Source organism: Procambarus clarkii, chromosome 37 (genome assembly GCF_040958095.1).
Source record: "Procambarus clarkii isolate CNS0578487 chromosome 37, FALCON_Pclarkii_2.0, whole genome shotgun sequence".
Taxonomy (NCBI): domain Eukaryota; kingdom Metazoa; phylum Arthropoda; class Malacostraca; order Decapoda; family Cambaridae; genus Procambarus; species Procambarus clarkii.
Window position 1 is genome coordinate 15,766,682 of NC_091186.1, and position 20,336 is coordinate 15,787,017.

At 46.6% G+C, this 20,336-nt stretch overlaps 1 protein-coding gene across 13 annotated transcripts in view; it reads right to left on the reverse strand.

The window, feature by feature from the left end:
• LOC123765697 (forkhead box protein P1) overlaps window positions 1–20,336 on the reverse strand; it is a 634,146-nt gene that overhangs the window by 129,803 nt on the left and 484,007 nt on the right. The gene's annotated exons all lie outside the window — the stretch shown is intronic.

Genomic DNA, 20,336 nt, shown 5'->3' on the forward strand with positions numbered 1-20,336 from the left:
TCTGTCCTCAGAACACAAAGGTCACATGTCTTCGTTTAAAATCCCGTTCTTGCCAATTGCCAAAGTTCTATCATATGCTTAAGAACCTAAACCCATCCCAGTGAACCTTACCGCGGCTGTTGACCTTTAGTCTACGGAAGCGTCCAAACAGAGATGCAACTATTCCACACACACACACAAAAAAACTCAATTTGAAGGCTGGTTTAATCTAACGTCTAAAACTGAGGTGCCCTAGGAAGGAAGGAAGGAAGGAAGGAAGGAAGGAAGGAAGGAAGGAAGGAAGGAAGGAAGGAAGGAAGGAAGGAAGGAAGGAAGGAAGGAAGGAACTTTCAGGGGGAAAGTGCCAAGCCATTACTCCTATATAGCACTTGGAAGGGGGTCAGGATAAGGATTTGGGATGGGACGGGGGAAAGGAATGGTGCCCAACCAGTTAGAACAGGTTACGAACGCGTTCCTCCGGGCGCCGGCGAGAAGAGTTTCTTTCACCCTATGCCCCTGTTACCTAGCAGTAAAATAGGTACCTGGGTGTTAGTCAGCTGTCACGGGCTGCTTCCTGGGGGTGGAGGCCTGGTCGAGGACCGGGCCGCGGGGACACTAAAGCCCCGAAATCATCTCAAGATAACCTCCACCTCGTGCACAAGTTCAGCCTGGCTACGGGTCACAAATACCCAAGGAGGGAGGGAGGGGGGTGGTGTAGTGGAGCTGGGCAGGAGGGGGTACCGGGCTTCCCTTACCAGCCCTGAAGTCCCTTGATAACCTGAGGATTCTCGACAATACGAGAGGTAAACAACCGCTCCTTCCAAGGCACGTAGAGATAGTCAATTATATCTCGCCTTGGGACAAGACGGTGTTCATCTGGAGGCGCTGTTATGGTCGTTTTTCCCAATGGCGACGGGTGTGTTTCCGGACCGTGAGAGCCCCGAGCGGATGTGGCCCTTGGTGGTACTGGACTCCACCTGGTAACACAACAAGAAAATATCAGCCAACTCTTGGTGCGTTTGATGGCTTAGTGTTTCCCGCCAACTCTGTTTCCTTGCTGTGCGTGTTGGGGGGGGGGGGGTGTGTACGTGGAGGTATGTACGTGGGGGTGTGTACGTGGGGGGGGTGTACGTGGGGTGTGTGTACGTGGAGGTGTGTACGTGGGGGTGTATACGTGGAGGCGTGTACATGGGGGCGTGGGGGGGGGGGCGTGTGCGTGAGATCATATACAAGGTCAGCATTCTGTGAGACATGTACTGGGGTCTGGAGCACACCTGGAGAGGGTTCTGGGAGTTCGTCTACTCCCCGAGCCCGGGCCTGAGGTCAGGCTGTTGCTCGGAGCGGGCCGCAGGCGCCCACATATTCTACGCGGGAAACACTGGCGGGAGACACTGGCACTGCAGCAGAAAATTCGGGCTAATTCAGTCTCCACCCTACGCTACATGGCCTAACTGCTGCCCAGCAAGAGTAAGGTGCATAGAGACCTAATATGCCATAACTCACAGTGAATTTCAACAGTAATCAACCACAATTAACCAATTTTCATTGGGCCTGCCCATCGACGACCCCGCTGCCAGACGTACGCTATACGCCTAACCCCACTGCCAATCTCCACGTATCTACCTGTGTAAACATTACCAAGTATCTACCTCCGTAAACATGGCCAAACATGGCCACAGGCATGGTCGGGGTGCCTCTGGCTCATCCTCCGTGACACCCAAGAGCCCTAAGTGAAACACTGGGAACACTGGAGTCGTCGCCGGTGTTGGTAAACACAGCACCAGGGGCCGGATTCACGAAAGCACTTACGCAAATACTTACGCACGTGTACATCTTTCCTCAATCTTTGACGGCTTTGATTACATTTATTAAACAGTTTACAAGCATGAAAACTTCCCAATCAACTGTTGTTATTGTTATAAACAGCCTCCTGGTGCTTCGGAACTCATTAACTGTCTAATATTTGGAAACAAAGTCGCCAAAGATTGAGAAAAGATGCACAGGTTCGTATGTGCTGGCGTAAGTCCTTTCGTGAATCTGGCCCCTGGTGTTTCCCTTCCTCTCTGCCAGCCGCCGCCCACGACTCAACTCAAAATTCAAGCTGTGGAGTTCACTCAGCCTATGCCTCCCTGTATAAACTTCAAACCATTGTAGAACAATCCATGGCTCCAGAAACTACACAACCTAGTGCTCCAGCAATCTGAAGCAATTGCGGCCCTCCAAGCCACGGTCTCCCAACAACAACAAACTATAGACCGCCTCCTCGAGTCTTCGACGAATAACAATCAAGCAATTCTCAACTTACAAGCTGTAACAGTTGACACAATGGAACAAATACACAAGATTAAGGCCGAGGAAACCCAACCAGGACAAAGAGACATCATTCAAAAGTTGTAAAGACAAATAAATCTCCTTGAGATGCACCAGGCGGCTTCCCAAGACGACCTAGAGCAGCAACACCTTCCCAAGACGATCTAGAGTAACCATAACTTCAAGACTCCCTGATCACTAGCTCTGCTGATCTACCTGATCAACAACAAGGTGAAAACTGCTGTAACATAGCCCACGCTCTAATTAATTCAAAGATCAAAGTCAACATTGACATCAAATCAGCTGTTAGGATAGATAAAAACAGTCACCGCAATCTAAGATGAGGTCTGATAAAGACCTTTTGTGCCCTCTGTAATGCTTTTTGCGCTACCGCTCACAGGATGAGTATGGGGTGCACAATAAACTAGCCACCTCCGGCGGCAACAATCAAGTTCCCGCAGCACTAGGAGAATGCTCATCAAACTTTGCAAATCCGGCTGCTAAGTTTGACCTCAGGCAAACAGCTGCTAAGCAAAAAATCAACCTTTGTATAAATGAGTGCCTTACCAAGCAGCGTGGATCCCTTCTCTACAGCCTGCATCAAATTCATCAATAAAACTTAGATGTTATCAAGCAGTGCTACACTAGGAATGGAACGATCATTGTTAAGAAGGAAAGAACAGGAAAAAGATATGAAATATAGTGTGACCAACAACTACTGACTTTCTTGAATGAATGTGGTATATCTGAAAACCAGAATCCACCAATACCAATACTGCCAATGCCAATACTGAAAATAACTCATGAATGACTGAGCCTAACCTAACCTTCCCTAACCTTGTCCAAGGTCCTGTCTTTGTCTTACCTGTTAACTAATGTTCTCTCATCCATAAAAGTTCCTAACTAATCAGTCAAGTCATGATTATTATTCTTATTATTATTATTATTATTATTATTATACAACATTCTTTTCAGTCTTTATTGATACTTTTTTCTTCCCTAACTTCTGTATCCTTCTTGTCTATCTACGCTGATCTTAATATTACTTCTAATTGTTTCTATTATATGTGTATTTGCATTTATGTTTGTGTTTTTGCTATAATTACTTTATATTTATAGCAGATTTAGTATTTAATTGTTCTGTAATTGCTTATCTTATTGTATCTTGACCCCATTGCATCTACATGCAAGCTGATATTGATCCTGAAAAAATCAGATCAGATCACTTGGTAAACATTTTGATGATATAAATGCACTCCTCACAGCACTTGGTACTAAACTATCGTTCATTATTTTAACAGAAATCTGGCTAAGTAAAGACTATACCCAACTCTACAATTTAGCTGATTATATAGCCATTCACTGTAGGCCTACTAAAAAAAAGGAGGTGGCACAGCCATATATTACCAAGATACCTTCATCTGCAATAGTGTCATTAGTGATAGAGACGACTATTGTGAATATACCTTTGCTCAGTTCTGAAATAAATCCCTTAAATCCTCCTTGACTATCGGAGCTATATATAGATTTCCCAATACTAACATAGCTTCATCTCAGATAACATAAGGAATCTTATCATAAACAACTATCTCAACAAAAAATCACATCATTCTAGGAGGAGACTTCAATATTGACCTGTGTCAACAAAATAGCCCTCAGGTCGACTATTTCCTAAACAGCATGAACTCCTGTATGCTAATCCCCACAATCACCAAGCCCACCCGAGTCACACAAACATCTGTTACTACCCTGGATCACTTATGAACTAACATCTTGAGGTTATCTTGAGATGATTTCGGGGCTTTTTAGTGTCCCCGCGGCCCGGTCCTCGACCAGGCCTCCACCCCCAGGAAGCAGCCCGTGACAGCTGACTAACTCCCAGGTACCTATTTACTGCTAGGTAACAGGGGCATTCAGGATGAAAGAAACTTTGCCCATTTGTTTCTGCCTCGTGCGGGAATCGAACCCGCGCCACAGAATTACGAGTCCTGCGCGCTATCCACCAGGCTACGAGGCCCCTAGGTTTGTCTCTGAACCTGTGCTCTGTTTGCCTCTGAACCTGTGCACTGTTTGCCTCTGAACCTCTGCTTTCTTTGCCTCTGAACCTCTGCTTTCTTTGCCTCTGAACCTCCTCCTCTTACCTCTGGTATAATCATTGACAGACCAACTAACCACTATCCTACCTTCCTCATAGCAAGCATGGACATAACACCTCCAGAAAACAAGAAACTTACACTCTGGCTACACAGTGAAGCAGCTATAGGCAACCTCACAAATGCACTTCACAATATTAATTGGGAATCTGAATTCAATAATACACAGGATATAAATTCATTAGCTAACCTCTTCCTCTCCAAAACTCTACAACACTCATTGTCCCCTCCTCACCAAGCAAGTAACTGACAAAAGAATAAATAATCCTTGGCTCACAAGTGGCATATTCAAATCAATCAACAAGAAACATGAACATGAAAAAAACTTAGGATTGGCCTAGTTACAAAGGAAGTAGTTAAGAGGTACTCATCAATGCTTACCAGGGCCAGATTCACGAAAGCAGTTACGCAAACACTTACAAACCTGTACATCTTTTCTCAATCTTTGGCGACTTTGTTTACAATTATTAAACAGTTAATGAGCTCCGAAGCACCAGGAGGCTGTTTATAACAATAACAACAGTTGATTGGCAAGTTTTCATACTTGTAAACTGTTTAATAAATGTAACCAAAGCCGTCAAAGATTGAGGAAAGATGTACACGTTCGTAAGTGCTTGCGTAAGTGCTTTCGTGAATCTGGCCCCAGTATAATAAGAAAAACAAAACTTAATATTATGAGAGTAGATTCAAAGAAGCAAACGGCAACATGAAAAGCACATGGAAAGCCATCTCTAACATGCTAGAAACTAAACATCACTAACATAACCAGATAAAACTATCAAGGGATGGTTATACTCCTGCAACTGATTTAAAAACAGCAACTGAATTTAATATCTTCTTTTCATCGGTTGGTGCTAACCTCGCCAGAACAATCCCACAGACTCAGACACATATCAACACATATCTCTCAGGCAGCTATCCAGCCTCTCTTCTCCTTTCACCAGTCAGCCCATCAGATGTTGTGTCTATCATACACTCACTAAAAACCAAAGCTGGGAACATTAGTGAAATACCATTCACTCTATACAAGAGTGCCTCTCATACCCTTGCGCCACCCATAGCTCTGCTGTTCAACAAATCTCTAGAGTGTCATACCTTCCCTGATATCCTTAAACAAGCAAGAGTACTCCGGTACTCAAGAGTACTCCGGTACTCAAGAGTACTCCGGTACTCAAGAGTACTCCGGTACTCAAGAGTACTCCGGTACTCAAGAGTACTCCGGTACTCAAGAGTACTCCGGTACTCAAGAGTACTCCGGTACTCAAGAGTACTCCGGTACTCAAATTCAAAAACATTATTCATAGTCATTCACTTACAATTGCTTCTACGCAAAATCAAACATTATTCACTCAAGTCAAACGGCGATAATAATAATAAACACTACTCACTATAATCATTATATCTCTGCCTCATATGCCTCATTATAAAAGCCTCAAGACCCATTATGACAATGAAAACATGATAATTAAATATCTAGTGAAAACAGCATTAACTGATTCTGCAGCTCTATTTAAAACATATACATTATTATATTTAGAGGTGATAGGTATCCTGGTATGTATGTTATACATCAGTGATATGTATACAATCTGAATGATGGGGGGGGGGGGCATTGAGTGATCGAAATGTGGCGTCTACACCTGTGAATAGGTTTCGAATCTCAGTTTCGAATTGTGGATTAGAAGCTAATTTCGAGCCCACAGTGACGGGTCACTGTGGGATCGAACTGGGGCAGGGAGAGGGAGATAGTTGCTCTATTGCTGGTGTTACAGTGGGGCTGGTGTTAGGGGGGGCAGGAGGCAATACCCTGCCTCCAACGTCCCCCCACTCTCCCTCACCACCGTTCTCCACCATAATCTCCATCACTATAGAGTGGCGGTGGAGAAACAGGTTGGAGTAATTGGGAAGACGCTGAACTGAGTAAGGGAGTACCTGGAGGACAGAAAACAAAGAGTCACCTTCAGATAAGAGGTTTCAAGCCGGAGGTATGTAACAATTGGAGTTCCACAAGGTTCAGTCCTGGGACCGCTGCTGTTCCTAATTTATGTGAGTAACCTGCCCAAGGGAGTGAACCCTGATGTGTCCATGTTTGCATATGACGTAAAGCTGAATGAGCAATGTAAAAACAGAGGAGGACTGTAGGAAGTTACAGGAGGGCCGTGACAAGCTTCATGAGTGGGCAAACAAATGGTTTCTGAAATTCAATCCCAACAAGTGTAAGGTAATGAAGATGGGAAAAGGAGAAAAGAGATCAAGAGGTATCTACACCTTAAGGGGAAGACAACTATAGGAATTAGAGAGAGAGAGAGAAAGATTTGGGAGTTTGGGAGTGGATATAATTCCAACACTAACACCAGAGGCACACACAAACAGGATAGCATCAGCAGCATACGGGACGCTGGCAAACAGAACATCTAGAGCCCCAAATTAAGACTCCTTCAAGGCAATCTACACAACATATGCTAGACCAATACCGGAATATGCAGCACCGACAAAGAATCTGCCCCTAGTGAAGCATCAAACAAAAACTTACAAATTTGAGAGGTTTGCAACAAGACTGGTGTCAGAGCCACGAGGGTTAAGCTACAAGGACAGATTAATAGCACTAAATCTCACATTCCTAGAAGATAGAAGGAAAAGAGGGGATATGATCACAACATACAATATAATGAGGGGGGGGGGGGGGAAAGACAAGGTAGACAACGACAGCCTCTTCAATTCGAGGGAAAGTAGAATAAGAGGACACAAGGGACAAGCTGGAAACGCAACTGAGTCGACATAATGTAAGGAAATACTCGAGTAGTCAACATGTGGAATGCACAGATAGAAGAAGTTGTACCTTGAGGTTACCTTGAGGTGCTTCCGGGGCTTAGTGTCCCCGCGACCCGGTCGTCGACCAGGCCTTCTGGTTGCTGGACTGATCAACCAGGCTGTTAGACGCGGCTGCTCGCAGCCTGACGTATGCAGAAGCCACCTCCACCCCACAACTTTAATCGCAAACTCCACAGACAATTTGAACAGCAGAACAGTTCAATTGTAACGCAACAGATACAAAAAAAAAAAGACTGGTAGTCGAGGAGGGACATAAAGACCTATACACCTCACTCTCCGTGAACACTAATAGGTAAGTCCCCCGCCCCTCCAGCCCTGCCCCCAACCCCCCTAGCTCTACCCCCCTCCCCAGCCCTGGACCCCCCCACTCCCCCTTCTCCTCACAAGACATTCTCCATCTCCTCCAAAAATTCATCAACGCCTTCTTTTACAACTTTGTTATTTACTTAATACCTGATCTATTGCTCCTATTTTCTCCCTCCCAAAACTTTCCGAACACTTGCTCTCCCCCCCCCCCTCTCACTCTGATCCCTCCCCCCCCCTCTAGCTACCTCATTAACTCTCACATCAAAGAAAGTGAGGAAGAAAGCTCAAACAATCCGGCAAACACTCGCCACACAAAACACGGAATCATTAGCTATATTTTTGGGAGGCGAGAAATCGGTGAATAGTGAGGGGGGGGGGGTGAGGGGGCTGGGGGGGTGGGGGAGGGGGTGGGGGAGGGGGTGGGGGGGGAGGGGGAGAAGTGGGGGGTGGGGAGTAGGAGGAGGAGGGGTTACCATAGCGACAGTTAGGAGGGAAGCTGCTGATGTTGTTGTTGTTACTGGTTGTTGTTGTAGTTGTTGTTGTTGTTGTTGTTGTAGTTGTTGTTGTTGTTGTTGTTGTTGTTGTTGTCGTTGCTTTTAGTGTTGTTGTCGGAGTGGCTGGAGACAAACACAGCCCATCTTCGCTCCCGTAAATAAACAAACTTCCCCTTACCTCCCCTTACTTACGAAACCTCTACATCCTAAGTTTGCAGTTATTATTACACTTTACGAGCTTGGAAACCTCGCAGCCCAACGTTAGTAAATGTCATCGGGCAACCTCGTAGCCCTTCCCAGCTCGTAAGCTATTGAATACAGGTAAACTATACCGCCACAAATAAGGAAAGATGTAAATGTTTCGTAAGTAGATACGTGAATATTTGGTGATTCGTGGTCCAGAAAATCTCTTAGGGGCATAACACACAGAAATCACAATAGCGTGATGCATCAAATGAACAAATCCACACAAGGGCCGTGATGAGGGTTCGAACCTGCGTCCGAGAGGATCCCAGACGCGCAGGATCCGTGTGAGGTCAGTAGAACTCCCGGTTGCAATTATTTTCACCATGACGTGGTCACAATTGGTCAGTTCTACTCCCCAAGCCCGGCCCGAGGCCAGGCTTGACTTGTGAGAGTTTGGTCCACCAGGCTGTTGCTTGGAGCGGCCCGCAGGCCCACATACCCACCACAGCCTGGTTGGTCCGGCACTCCTTGAAGAAAACAATCTAGTTTTTTAGTCTGGTCGTTACAGTAGCTAACAGTACTGAACACGGAGGCCCGGCCTAGTACTCTTCACCCAAGTGGTCGGTTACTCTCTGGAGGCTTCGCCACATCGCTGTGAAAAAGATCCATTACTGGGTTTCCGTTTTAATTTCACTTCGCACTTCAAAAGACCAACCCCGAAAACGATGTCTTCGACTACGTATATAATGGGCTTTTGAGAATTTGGGGGGACTATAATTATTGTAATAAAAAGCTGATAAAAATAAAGTCTAAGTCACTGACTTTAATACAAGTGCTCACAATACCCTGGAGGCCTATTTTAAGCCAAAAAAAAAAGAATAACACAAATTCCGGACTGTGGTAAACTTTCTAGGTATGTGACGTAATACCATGATCACTCAGACTGTGGCTACCCAAGCATGACTAGTATAATACCCGAACACCTACCATGGGACGGTGACCTGATCTGACCTAAATGACTTGGGCACGTCATCACCGCATCCCCCCCCCCTCCTCCCCGCCCGACGCACACACTATAGGTCCTCCCGGCCGAGTGGACAACGCTCGGGGATCGCAGTCCTAAACTAAAATCAACTTGTGGAGACGTTCAAGGGTACCGGGCGAGTGCTACAAGCCAAGGGAAAGGAAGCACTCACTGGAGACGTCTATCGCGCTAGAGGAGAATGTTTTCGGCAGTGACACATACCCGGAAATGGCGGGAATGAGCTGAGAGTGGCGGGAAATGTTACCGGGTGGCATATACGATACGGCCGAGCTCAGTGTAAACACAGGCGGAATAGTGATCATGCAATGTTAAAAGCCGGGGTTGAATGATCACAAAACAAGTGAATAACGGTGTATAGTATCATTCCGTTCACTCTCCTCCCACGTCTGGACGACGTGTTTCTCTCCAATCATTATCCGCCACTTATCTTCTCCATTCGTCCCTATTGGTGTTAGACATTTGTTCTTTTGCCTACTTCCTCTCTAACACCACCACCACCTCCCTCCCTCCCTCCTCTCCTTCCACAGCATTCATCTTCCCTCTGTGTCCTCCCCCCCCCCTCTTCCCCCCACCCCAACCCGTTAGGTATGTTAAAACCACCCCCCCAATGACCCCCTCCCTCTCCTCTCCCCCATCAGCTTGCAAAAGTAACCCATTCTTTCCATCTTTATTCTCGTTGTTACATCTCATTCCTCCTTTCTCCTCACCTTTCTCACCTTCATTCCCTTGTCTGGCTCCTGCCTCCTTGTCCCCCCCCCTTTCCCCTCACTTAACCCCTCCCCTCACCTCACCCTGTCCCCCTTTTCTTCTCCCAGGCAGCGGGTCATTCGTCACAGTGGATGGGTAGGAGTAGTCTGCCAACATCTTGGTGGGGTCCCCTTAGGGAGGGGTGTGGGTGTGGTGGGGGTGTCGCTAGTGGGGGGGTTGGTGAGGGGTCTCAACCAGAGTGGTGAGGGGTCTAACTAACTAGGGAAGGGGGGCCAGCTTATCAGGGGTAAAGAGACAAGACCAACTACGGGAAACTGCAGAGGCTCTTGTATCTGAAGGGACCTTCAGCTCACCAGATATAGAGTTGTGCCACAGAACATAAACTCTACATAGAACAAACAGAGTGCTCTCAGTTAAGGCTGGACTGAACAAGAACATTGTCTTCATCCTAGAATTACCGACACTTACACCCGAACAACAAAAAAACAAATACAAAATCACCCAAACAACAAATCAGGAACGCAGCAAAGACACTACTGCCATTCACACACAAAAAGGCTAGAAGTACATGTAATGATTAACGATCGCAATGACAGGAACTGAAGTAGTTTTGTAGTGGATGCGGTAGTACGGTAGTTAGCAGCAGTTGTACCGGACACACACACACACACACACACACACACACACACACACACACACACACGAACCGAAAGGTTAGTCGTAAGACAGGTCGTAAGTGTGAGTATATTAAGATCATCCCAGTCTCCTAAGATGAAGGTACTTACAGTAACCAAGTGGTGCAACGTACACACACACACACACACACACACACACACACACACACGCACACACACACACACACACACGCACACACACACACACACACACACACACGCACACACACACACACACACACGCACACACACACACACACACACGCACACACACACACACACACACACACACGCACACACACACACACACACACACACACACACACACACACGCACACACACACACACACACACACACACACACACACACACACACACACACACACACACACACACACACACACACACACACACACACACACACACACACGCACACACACACACACACACACACACACGCACACACACACACACACACACACACACACACACACACACACACACACACACACACACACACACACACACACACACACGATGGACCGCCTGAAAGGACACTTCACTAGTACGGAATTTTGGACAAACCGGAAAAGTATGTGTATTTTTTTTGGCTAATAAAACCTAACCAAATCTAACCCCCCCTTGGCCTAATACACGCTATCAGAGGCCTAATAAGGTACATATATATGTGCTACAGTAGGCCTAAGAATATTGAAGTTAAGTTTTTTAGATTTTTCCGAACTCTTATAGTAACTATTACAACAATAACGCAGCTTAATCTGGGGCTCCTTGACCACATATTCCTCTATGTAACTATGTAGTGACCGACCACATATTCCTCTATGTAACTATGTAGTGACCGACCACATATTCCTCTATGTAACTATGTAGTGACCGACCACATATTCCTCTATGTAACTATGTAGTGACCGACCACATATTCCTCTATGTAACTATGTAGTGACCGACCACATATTCCTCTATGTAACTATGTAGTGACCGACCACATATTCCTCTATGTAACTATGTAGTGACCGACCACATATTCCTCTATGTAACTATGTAGTGACCGACCACATATTCCTCTATGTAACTATGTAGTGACCGACCACATATTCCTCTATGTAACTATGTAGTGACCGACCACATATTCCTCTATGTAACTATGTAGTGACCGACCACATAGTCACATAAACTATCAAAACACAAGGAAGGGTTCTTTAAGATGCATCTTCAAGACTTTTCTCGTAGGAATAAAGAAACAAAAAAATAAATAAAAATAAAAATAATAAAAAAAGCGTACAATTTGGGGAGACAAATAGATGTCGTTTGTGTGTTATGGTTGGGGGTGTGTGTGGGGTTGAGGGGGGGGGGGTTGAGAGGGGGGGGTTGAGAGGGGAGGGTGTGATGAAGGTGGGGGGGGGGGTAGGGTGAGGTGTGTGGAGGGGTGTGGCAGGTTATATGGGGTGTTGGGGGCTGGGAGTACATGAAAGTACATGTGTGTGTGTGCACAGGAGCCGGAGGTACAGAATCAAGGTACAGAAAGCCAGTACAAACAATAAAAAAAAAAATAAAAAAAAACTCTGAACAACGAACGTAATAAATGAGTAAATTCTCTAACACATCAACATTATATTTGGAAATGCTTTACCCCCCTCCCCCCCCAACATAAAAAAAAATGGAAACTCGTCAAAAAAAATTTCACATTCCTGGAGTCATGCGCAGATTATGGCGATAGTGAAGGCAAGAAGGTCATATGGACCTGTCTTCGCGAAGATGGTGTCAATCTCCTCCTTCCGTCGTCAGGTATTAAGGGTCCTTTTCCCCTCCGGGCTCTTTGTTTAGCCTCCTCTCTTGTCTCTTTTTTTGGGGGGGGTGGAAAGGAGGGAGGGGGGCGTTTTTATTCGCGATTTTCACGGGTTTATTAGCGACGGGGGCAACTAATTTGCACAGATATGTGGGTTTTTGGCGCGGTGTGGGGGTGTGTGAGTGTGGGGGGGGGTGGTGTAGGGGTGTGAGTGTGGGGGTGTGTGAGTGTGGGGGTGTGAGTGTGGGGGTGTGTGAGTGTGGGGGTGTGAGTGTGGGTGTGTGAGTGTGGGGGTGTGTGTGGGGGGGTGTGTGAGTGTGGGGGTGTGAGTGGGGGTTGTGTGGGGGGGTGAGTGTGGGTGTGTCTGGGGGGGTATGTGAGTGTGGGGGTGTGAGGGATGAGGAACGAAGACAGACTGAAGGAACTAAACCTAAGCGACGAGCGATCTTACAGCCCCTCGAACCAGCACCCGAAACGAGGCACCGACCTGGTCCCTGAGGACAAAATACGAAGCGACAAATCCCTAAAAAAAAAAAAAAAAGTTCTGAACTAGTTACCTCCCGATCTGCTTAGAAATAAGCCTAACAATCCCTCCTAAACACAATGACAACAAAAGCATTTCCAATACCCACTAACGAGGAGGCCTGGACGAGGACCGGGCCGCGGGGACGCTAAGCCCCGAAATCATCCCAAGATAACCTCAAGATAACCGTTAATTATTCATACCCGTGCCACCAAGATGGCTTAATCTTCATCAATCAATGAATCAATCAATCAATCAGTGAATGAATGAATGAATCAATCAATAAATCAACCAACTAATCAATCAATCAACCAATCAATCACTCAATCAAATCAATCAATCCATCACAGTTAGCCTCAAGCACACATTACATGAATGACATCATACAGGCATTCATGAACGAATTACCTGTTATACACAGTAATTCCTACATACATACATACACTCAAAATAACGTACAAGCCATAATTAATGTTCACTCTCAGGCGTCATACCTGCGTCCCTCGTACACTTGTAATGACTGTAATTATGTAGTTAGTAATTAATAGTTTAAGTAATCAGTAAATAATGAGGTTATACACACAACAATGATTAGTTATACACGCTTCAGGGCTTCCCAAGGACGTGGTATGAACAACTTGCAACTAGAGAGCAGGTATAGGTTAAGTAATAATTGTAATTACGAAGCAATAAGATGCTTATCTTAACATACTAAGAAGGTTAGGTAAGGTCGGTGTTTTCTATGAAGCTTTTCAAGGTAAACTAAAATATTCACAATAAATTAGTATGTCACATATGCACTTATTTAATAAGTCAATATTAACTGTAAGAAAGTGCGAGAACGGGTTGGCAAAACCACAGGGCAACTGGGGCCAAGCTTGGGGGTGTAAACTCCCAGAATCCTCTCCAAGTAAACTCCAGGTATACTCCAGACGCCACCAATCAACCAAGAGTTTGCAAAATCCTAAAAGCACTTGTCGACGAAAAGTGGATCTATATTTTTCAAGCAATAACAAGAGCAAGCAACCCCATGCCGTGTATTGGGGGGGGTCTGCACCCCCTCCCCCCTCCACGTGGTATCCCCCCCCCTTCACGTGGCCTGGCCCCCCTCCCCCCAACCACCAAAAAATCACCCTGAGGTGTGGGCCCCATGTGAGCCTACCTCGTCAGACGTATAACACACACACACACACACACACACACACACACACACACACACACACACACACACACACACACACACACACACACACACACACACACACATACAAGATACATTGGTTAGAATGCTAGAGGCTAGTTCAATAGTAAGGGAGACCTTCAACAATATAAGTCTTCGGCCGAACAGGCTGTTGTGGTGAGCAGGTTATGTGGTGAACAGGGTGTTCACCACATAACCTGTTCATTCAATTACGGACAATCTCTCATTTTCCCTTTCACTCTCTCACTCATTCCCCTCCCTCCCTCCTCTCTCTCTCTCTCTCTCTCTCTCTCTCTCTCTCTCTCTCTCTCTCTCTCTCTCTCTCTCTCTCTCTTTCACCCCCCCCCCGCTTCTAACTCTGCCTTCCTTCTCACTTTTCACTTCATACATCCTCTGCATCCTCTGTCTCCTACTGCTTAACCCATTACCATATATGAAGTCATTCTTCGTTCCTTCCTCGCTTCGTTATTACATTTTTTCCCCTCCTCCCTTTCTTCTTTGCTCCCTTTTTATACATGTTCCATCATCTCATTCGCGTGTCGTGTATGCTCTCTCTTTCCTCTTAACGTTCTTCCTCTTCACCAGTTCTCTCTCTAATCCACATTCTCTTCTTGAGTTTTACCCCCTCTTCCTCTATTCTTCCTCGTGCTCCTACTTCCTTCTCCTCCTCCTCCTCCTTCTCCTTCTCCTTCTCCTTCTCCTTCTCCTTCTCCTCCTCCTTCTCCACCTCCTCCCCCCCCCCGGTCCCTGTAACACGCTCATTACCCTGTTTATGTTTGCCAGCGATAATCTCTTAAAGTGGCAAGTATTTGGTGCGAGACGCCTCATAAACCATACAGGTCTCTGGCTTCTTGAAGACACAAACTTTGCGAAATTTGGGGAGAGGTGGGGGGGCGTGGGGGCGCCCCGGGGGTCTTGAGGGGGAGAGGGGGGGGGCGCCCCGGGGGTCTTGAGGGGGAGAAGGGGGGGCGCCCCGGGGGTCTTGGGGGGGAAGAGGGGGAAGCGTGGGGGCGCCCTTTGGGGTCTTGGGGGGGGGGGGGAGAAGGGGGAGCGTGGGGGCGCCCCATGGGCTGGGAGGGAGGGGGAGTGTGGGGGCGCCCCGGGGATCTTAGGGGGAGAGGGGGGGGCGTGGGGCCGCCCCGGGGGGCTGGAGGGGGAGGCTTGGTTTGCCTCGAGGGAGGGAAAAGTTAGCTTGGCAAACCCCAGGGAGTTCGGAACGGTGGGGGAAGGGGGGGGTTAGAATGGAGCGCCCCCCAGGTAGGGGGGGGGTCAGGGGTGAAGGGCAAGATGGGGGGGGGGCAGGGGTGAGGGACAGGAGAGGGGGGGGGCGTCACAGGAGCCACATCCTACTTTTATTAGCCACTAAAATCAAGAGATAAAATAAGGAACTGTTGGCATTTTTACGATTTTTTTAACATTTTATTTCTGACATTGAAGGAATGGTTGATTAAATCCACTCAAAGTATATACCTATGAGTACTCTCACAATTACCCCCCCCCCCCCCACTCACACAGACTCACAGGCTCTTTCTCTCTTTTGTTTTTGTTTTTTGGGGAGTAAAGAGGAAGGAGAGGCATAGGTGAAGGGAAAGTATAGAAGTGGGAAATACAGTGAGAGGTATGAAAGCAGGCGGGCGGGCTGTCCGCCTTGCTGACACGATGTGTGGGTGTTTGCAGCTAAGCTAAGCTGGCTCCCTCTTGTCAGGGAGCTGTGAGTGTGTGAGAGGTTCTTCACATGTGTTTCACCATATATATGGATGTCTATAGGTGAATACTGTGTAGCATTCATATATATATACACTCTGGTGCTTCCATACATGTTGTTCTGTTTAAAGCTCTTTATTATTATTATTATTATTATTATTATTATTATTATTATTATTATTATTATTTATTGATTCATATATATAAATTTTGTTCTCTATCTCCCTCTCTCTCGGGACACTCTACAGGACGCCTGGGCTTCCTGGAGATGCTACGGGGTATACAGGAATGAAACTCGGAAAACAGTGGGCATGCGGGTATCAAGACTGTGGAATGTATGGTAGTTGTTCACCCAATGATGATGAAGCCCTGACATATTACAGGTCATTACAGTCGAAGTATGATAGTTAGAATTATTTTGGAAAATTTTGCAGATATCAGTACTTATGTTAATTATACACAGCAGCAGGTACATTAAGGGGTAGCAGGCGGGGCATACAGAGCTAAACCTCACTTCCCAGTTGGCACTGATAGGTAAGCACGCACGGGCGCGCACGCGAGTGCACGCACAAGTTACAGCCCCGCTCCTGTACCAGGTAAATCCACAACGGGCTCACCATAGCCCGTGCTACTTGGAACTTTTTGTTCCGAGAAGCTGAATCAAAAATAGCAACAAGTGTACACACACACACACACACACACACACACACACACACACACACACACACACACACACACACACACACACACACACACACACACACACACCCACACCCACACCCACACACACTCACACACCCACACACACACAAACACACACACACACACACACACACACACACACACACACACACACACACACACACACACACACACACACACACACCCACCCACACCCACCCACACACACACACACACACAAACACACACACACAGGACCAAAGGCGGGACCAAAGAGCCAGAGCTCAACCCCCGCAAACACACCTTGGTGAGTACACACACACACACACACACACACACACACACACACACACACACACACACACACACACACACACACACACACACACACACACACTGAGTACCCAAATAAGCCACAAGGACGTTAGAAGGAACTTTTTCAGTGTCAGACTAGTTAACAAATGGAATGCATTAGGCAGTGATGTGGTGGAGGCTGACTCCATACACAGTTTCAAATGTAGATATGATAAGAGCCCAGTAGGCTCAGGATCCTGTACACCAGTTGATTGACGGTTGAGAGGCGGAACCAAAGAACCAGAGCTCAACCCCCGCAAGCACAAATAAGTGCGTACACACACACACACACACACACACACACACACACACACACACACACACACACACACACACACACACACACACACACACAACTGAGACAGGTAATTCCCAGGAAGAAGAAGGAGAAGGAGGAGGCAAGGAGCCAGGCAAGAGTGTTGGTGTGTGTGGACGCCCCCAGGCGGTGTCACTACCAGTAAACAACACACAGTGAAAAATTGGATTCTTGCCAGGCCCGCCACATCTCCTCCCAACGCCCCTAATATTCTCCATTATTTTCTACGGCATAAATTCCAAATGCGGTGTTGAGGAGGGGGTGTGGGGTAGTGAGGGAGGGGGGGGGGGGTATGAGAGTAGCTCCAGCGTGAACCATAACACGATGTGTGGGGGGGGGAGGGGGGGGGGAGATTATACATTAATGCATGTCTCTGATAAGCACAATTAGAGAAATAAAATGAGGGGAGGGGGTGAATAGATAGGGGGGGGAGAAGGGGGGAAGGGGAGTTGGCTGCCTACGACAAGTGTCAAGAATAAGACTTAATTTTTTCATGATGCTCCGACATCAACCACCCAGAAGTCAACCCTGACATCAACTCCTAGTAATGATCTATCCACCCCCCCCACCCCCCCCACCCCCCCCCCCCCGCGACATCAATCAACTCCTAAAGCGACCTCTCCGAAATTTAAAATTTGAGCAATTAGGCCGTTCTCTCGGGCCGTCGGGAGAGAAGAAATGCAAATTTATTTATGAAGAATAAAGCGCATCTGATCTCCATCGCGTCATGCCTCCGGCAATTATAAAACTAGACAAACAAAATGTTGACTGACTTACCCAGCGGCGTAATCACAGGCCATGAAACAAACTCGCTCGCGGTGCGCAAAATGTGTCGCGCGCGTCATTATGTATGTGTGTATGTATGTTGGTAACAAGTACATATGTAAGCTGGTTGTAAATAATGTGACACAGGCGAAAAAAAGTACTTTATTGATTTATAAACGAACACTCACACACACACACGCACGCAAGCACATGAACACGCACTCTGGTATCACTAAACATTAAGGCACTCGAGTAACTAAGAGATGAAACAGCGAAATGTGTGGAGGATAACATTGATTAGTTCTTGTTTACTCCGCTTCTCCTCTCCCCCACCCGCTCCACCAACACCTGCCCCCCACTCCCATCCCTCTCCACCTCTTCCCCTCTCCATTCCCACCCCTTCCCCCTCTCCCTCTCCTTCTCTCGCCTCTCCTCCCCCTCCCTCCCTCTTCCTTCCCGTCTACACCCTCCCCCAACCCCTTCTCTCTTCGCACCAACCCTCCCACCACCCCCTTTCCAATCCCATCCCCTACCCATCTCTCTCCCCCTTCCTTCATGGTACATTATATTTTGTCAAACAAGTTCCCTGGAGAACAGAATCATTTACTTATACCTTCCGCCAGCATGGTCGCTACCTCACCCCTCCCCCCTCTCTCTCTAGCCCCTATTCCCCCCCTAGCTTGCTCTTTCCCCTTCCCTAGTCCCCCCCTCTCCCCTCAGATTACCTACGTCCTCTCAGGTAAAGCACAGGTCTGGAGATCAGATCATCCATCAGAGACACATATAATCACCAGGATTCCTAAATTCCATCACTTCTCGTGGCAATCGATAGAGCCGACGGCAATAAGTATATATGTAGCCACTGGCTCTATTACACACACACACACACACACACGTGTGGCTATTATGGCATCTATGGCACCTATTTTGGAATTTGGCTTCTTGAGGTTATATTGAGATGATTTCGGGGCTTAGCGTCCCCCGCGGCCCGGTTCTCGACCAGGCCTCCTTATATTATATATATATATATATATATATATATATATATATATATATATATATATATATATATATATATATATATATATATATATATACATAAAAATGGCCGCCAAAAATTCTTGCAGGGAGACGCAGGATTCTTAAACCTTATCACTAATGAAGACGGTCGGTGATCGAATAATTATCTCCTTCCAGCCCAGAACTTTTAATATCGGTGAAACGAACATAATACAGGATTAATATTAATTGGAAAAGCGTACGAGCCCCTAATAAAAACTTGAATTATTCATTAGCTCGGAGAGGATTCACGTCTTGGAATGGTGGTAACTGTTCCAAGACGGGTGGTAATGGTGGTAATGGTGGTCTTCCACGCAAGTCTCGGTCTTGGTGGTGGGGGGGGGGGGTGTTGTAGGGGTATACCTCGGTATAGGATGATGTTGTTACTGGTATACAAGTATACAGTGCCTTGATAGCCAATGGTAACTATGATATGTAAGGAATAACCCTTCAAGCTCTCCACAGCTGAAGCACGCAGCTTGATCTATTGGCACAATTTAATTAAAAAAAATTGTCTTTTCTGTATTATCCAAATATGCAGGAAGGTACTGTATTAGTTTTTAGATTGACTTATCTCAGTTCAAAAAGTGTAAGTGTGTTTATAACTAAGTTCGAAAGGTCCTAAGAAAAGTTATTTTGTTCTGAAAGTATATATATATATATATATATATATATATATATATATATATATATATATATATATATATATGCAATGCTGTCATATACACAAGTGATTGTTAGCAACAGGATCAGGCTTGGAGGGGGGGGGGGAGGTGTCAGGCTTGTCTTGCGACTACTTGATCTAGCGATCTGTTGCTTGAAGCGGCCCGCCATACACATCCATTACAACCCGGCCCGGCCCGGCACTTCATAATTCCTGCGGAAGCTAAACATCGCGTAAGTCAAGCGATGGACAAGGGGACTGTTGTTGCTACCATGGTGTCAGCATTATGCTTACCGACCCAGTGAGAAACGCTGGTGTCAGCGAGCGCGTCCATCTGATGCTTTATCTCGGAGATGAAGCATCTTTGAGATGCTTCATCTCCGAGACACTCGAAATAAACAACATAGCGCCCAAGAAATAGTCAGAAATGTTGGTATTGAGTTCAATCTTAAGGTACAGCTACTGGTGGCCTAGTACCGTGTACCGTGTACCGTGTCAGGTACTGGAGGTACAGCCTGGTTACTGTGTGTGGAGGGAAGGGGGGGGGGGGGGGTAGCAGCCAGGTGATGCTGAGA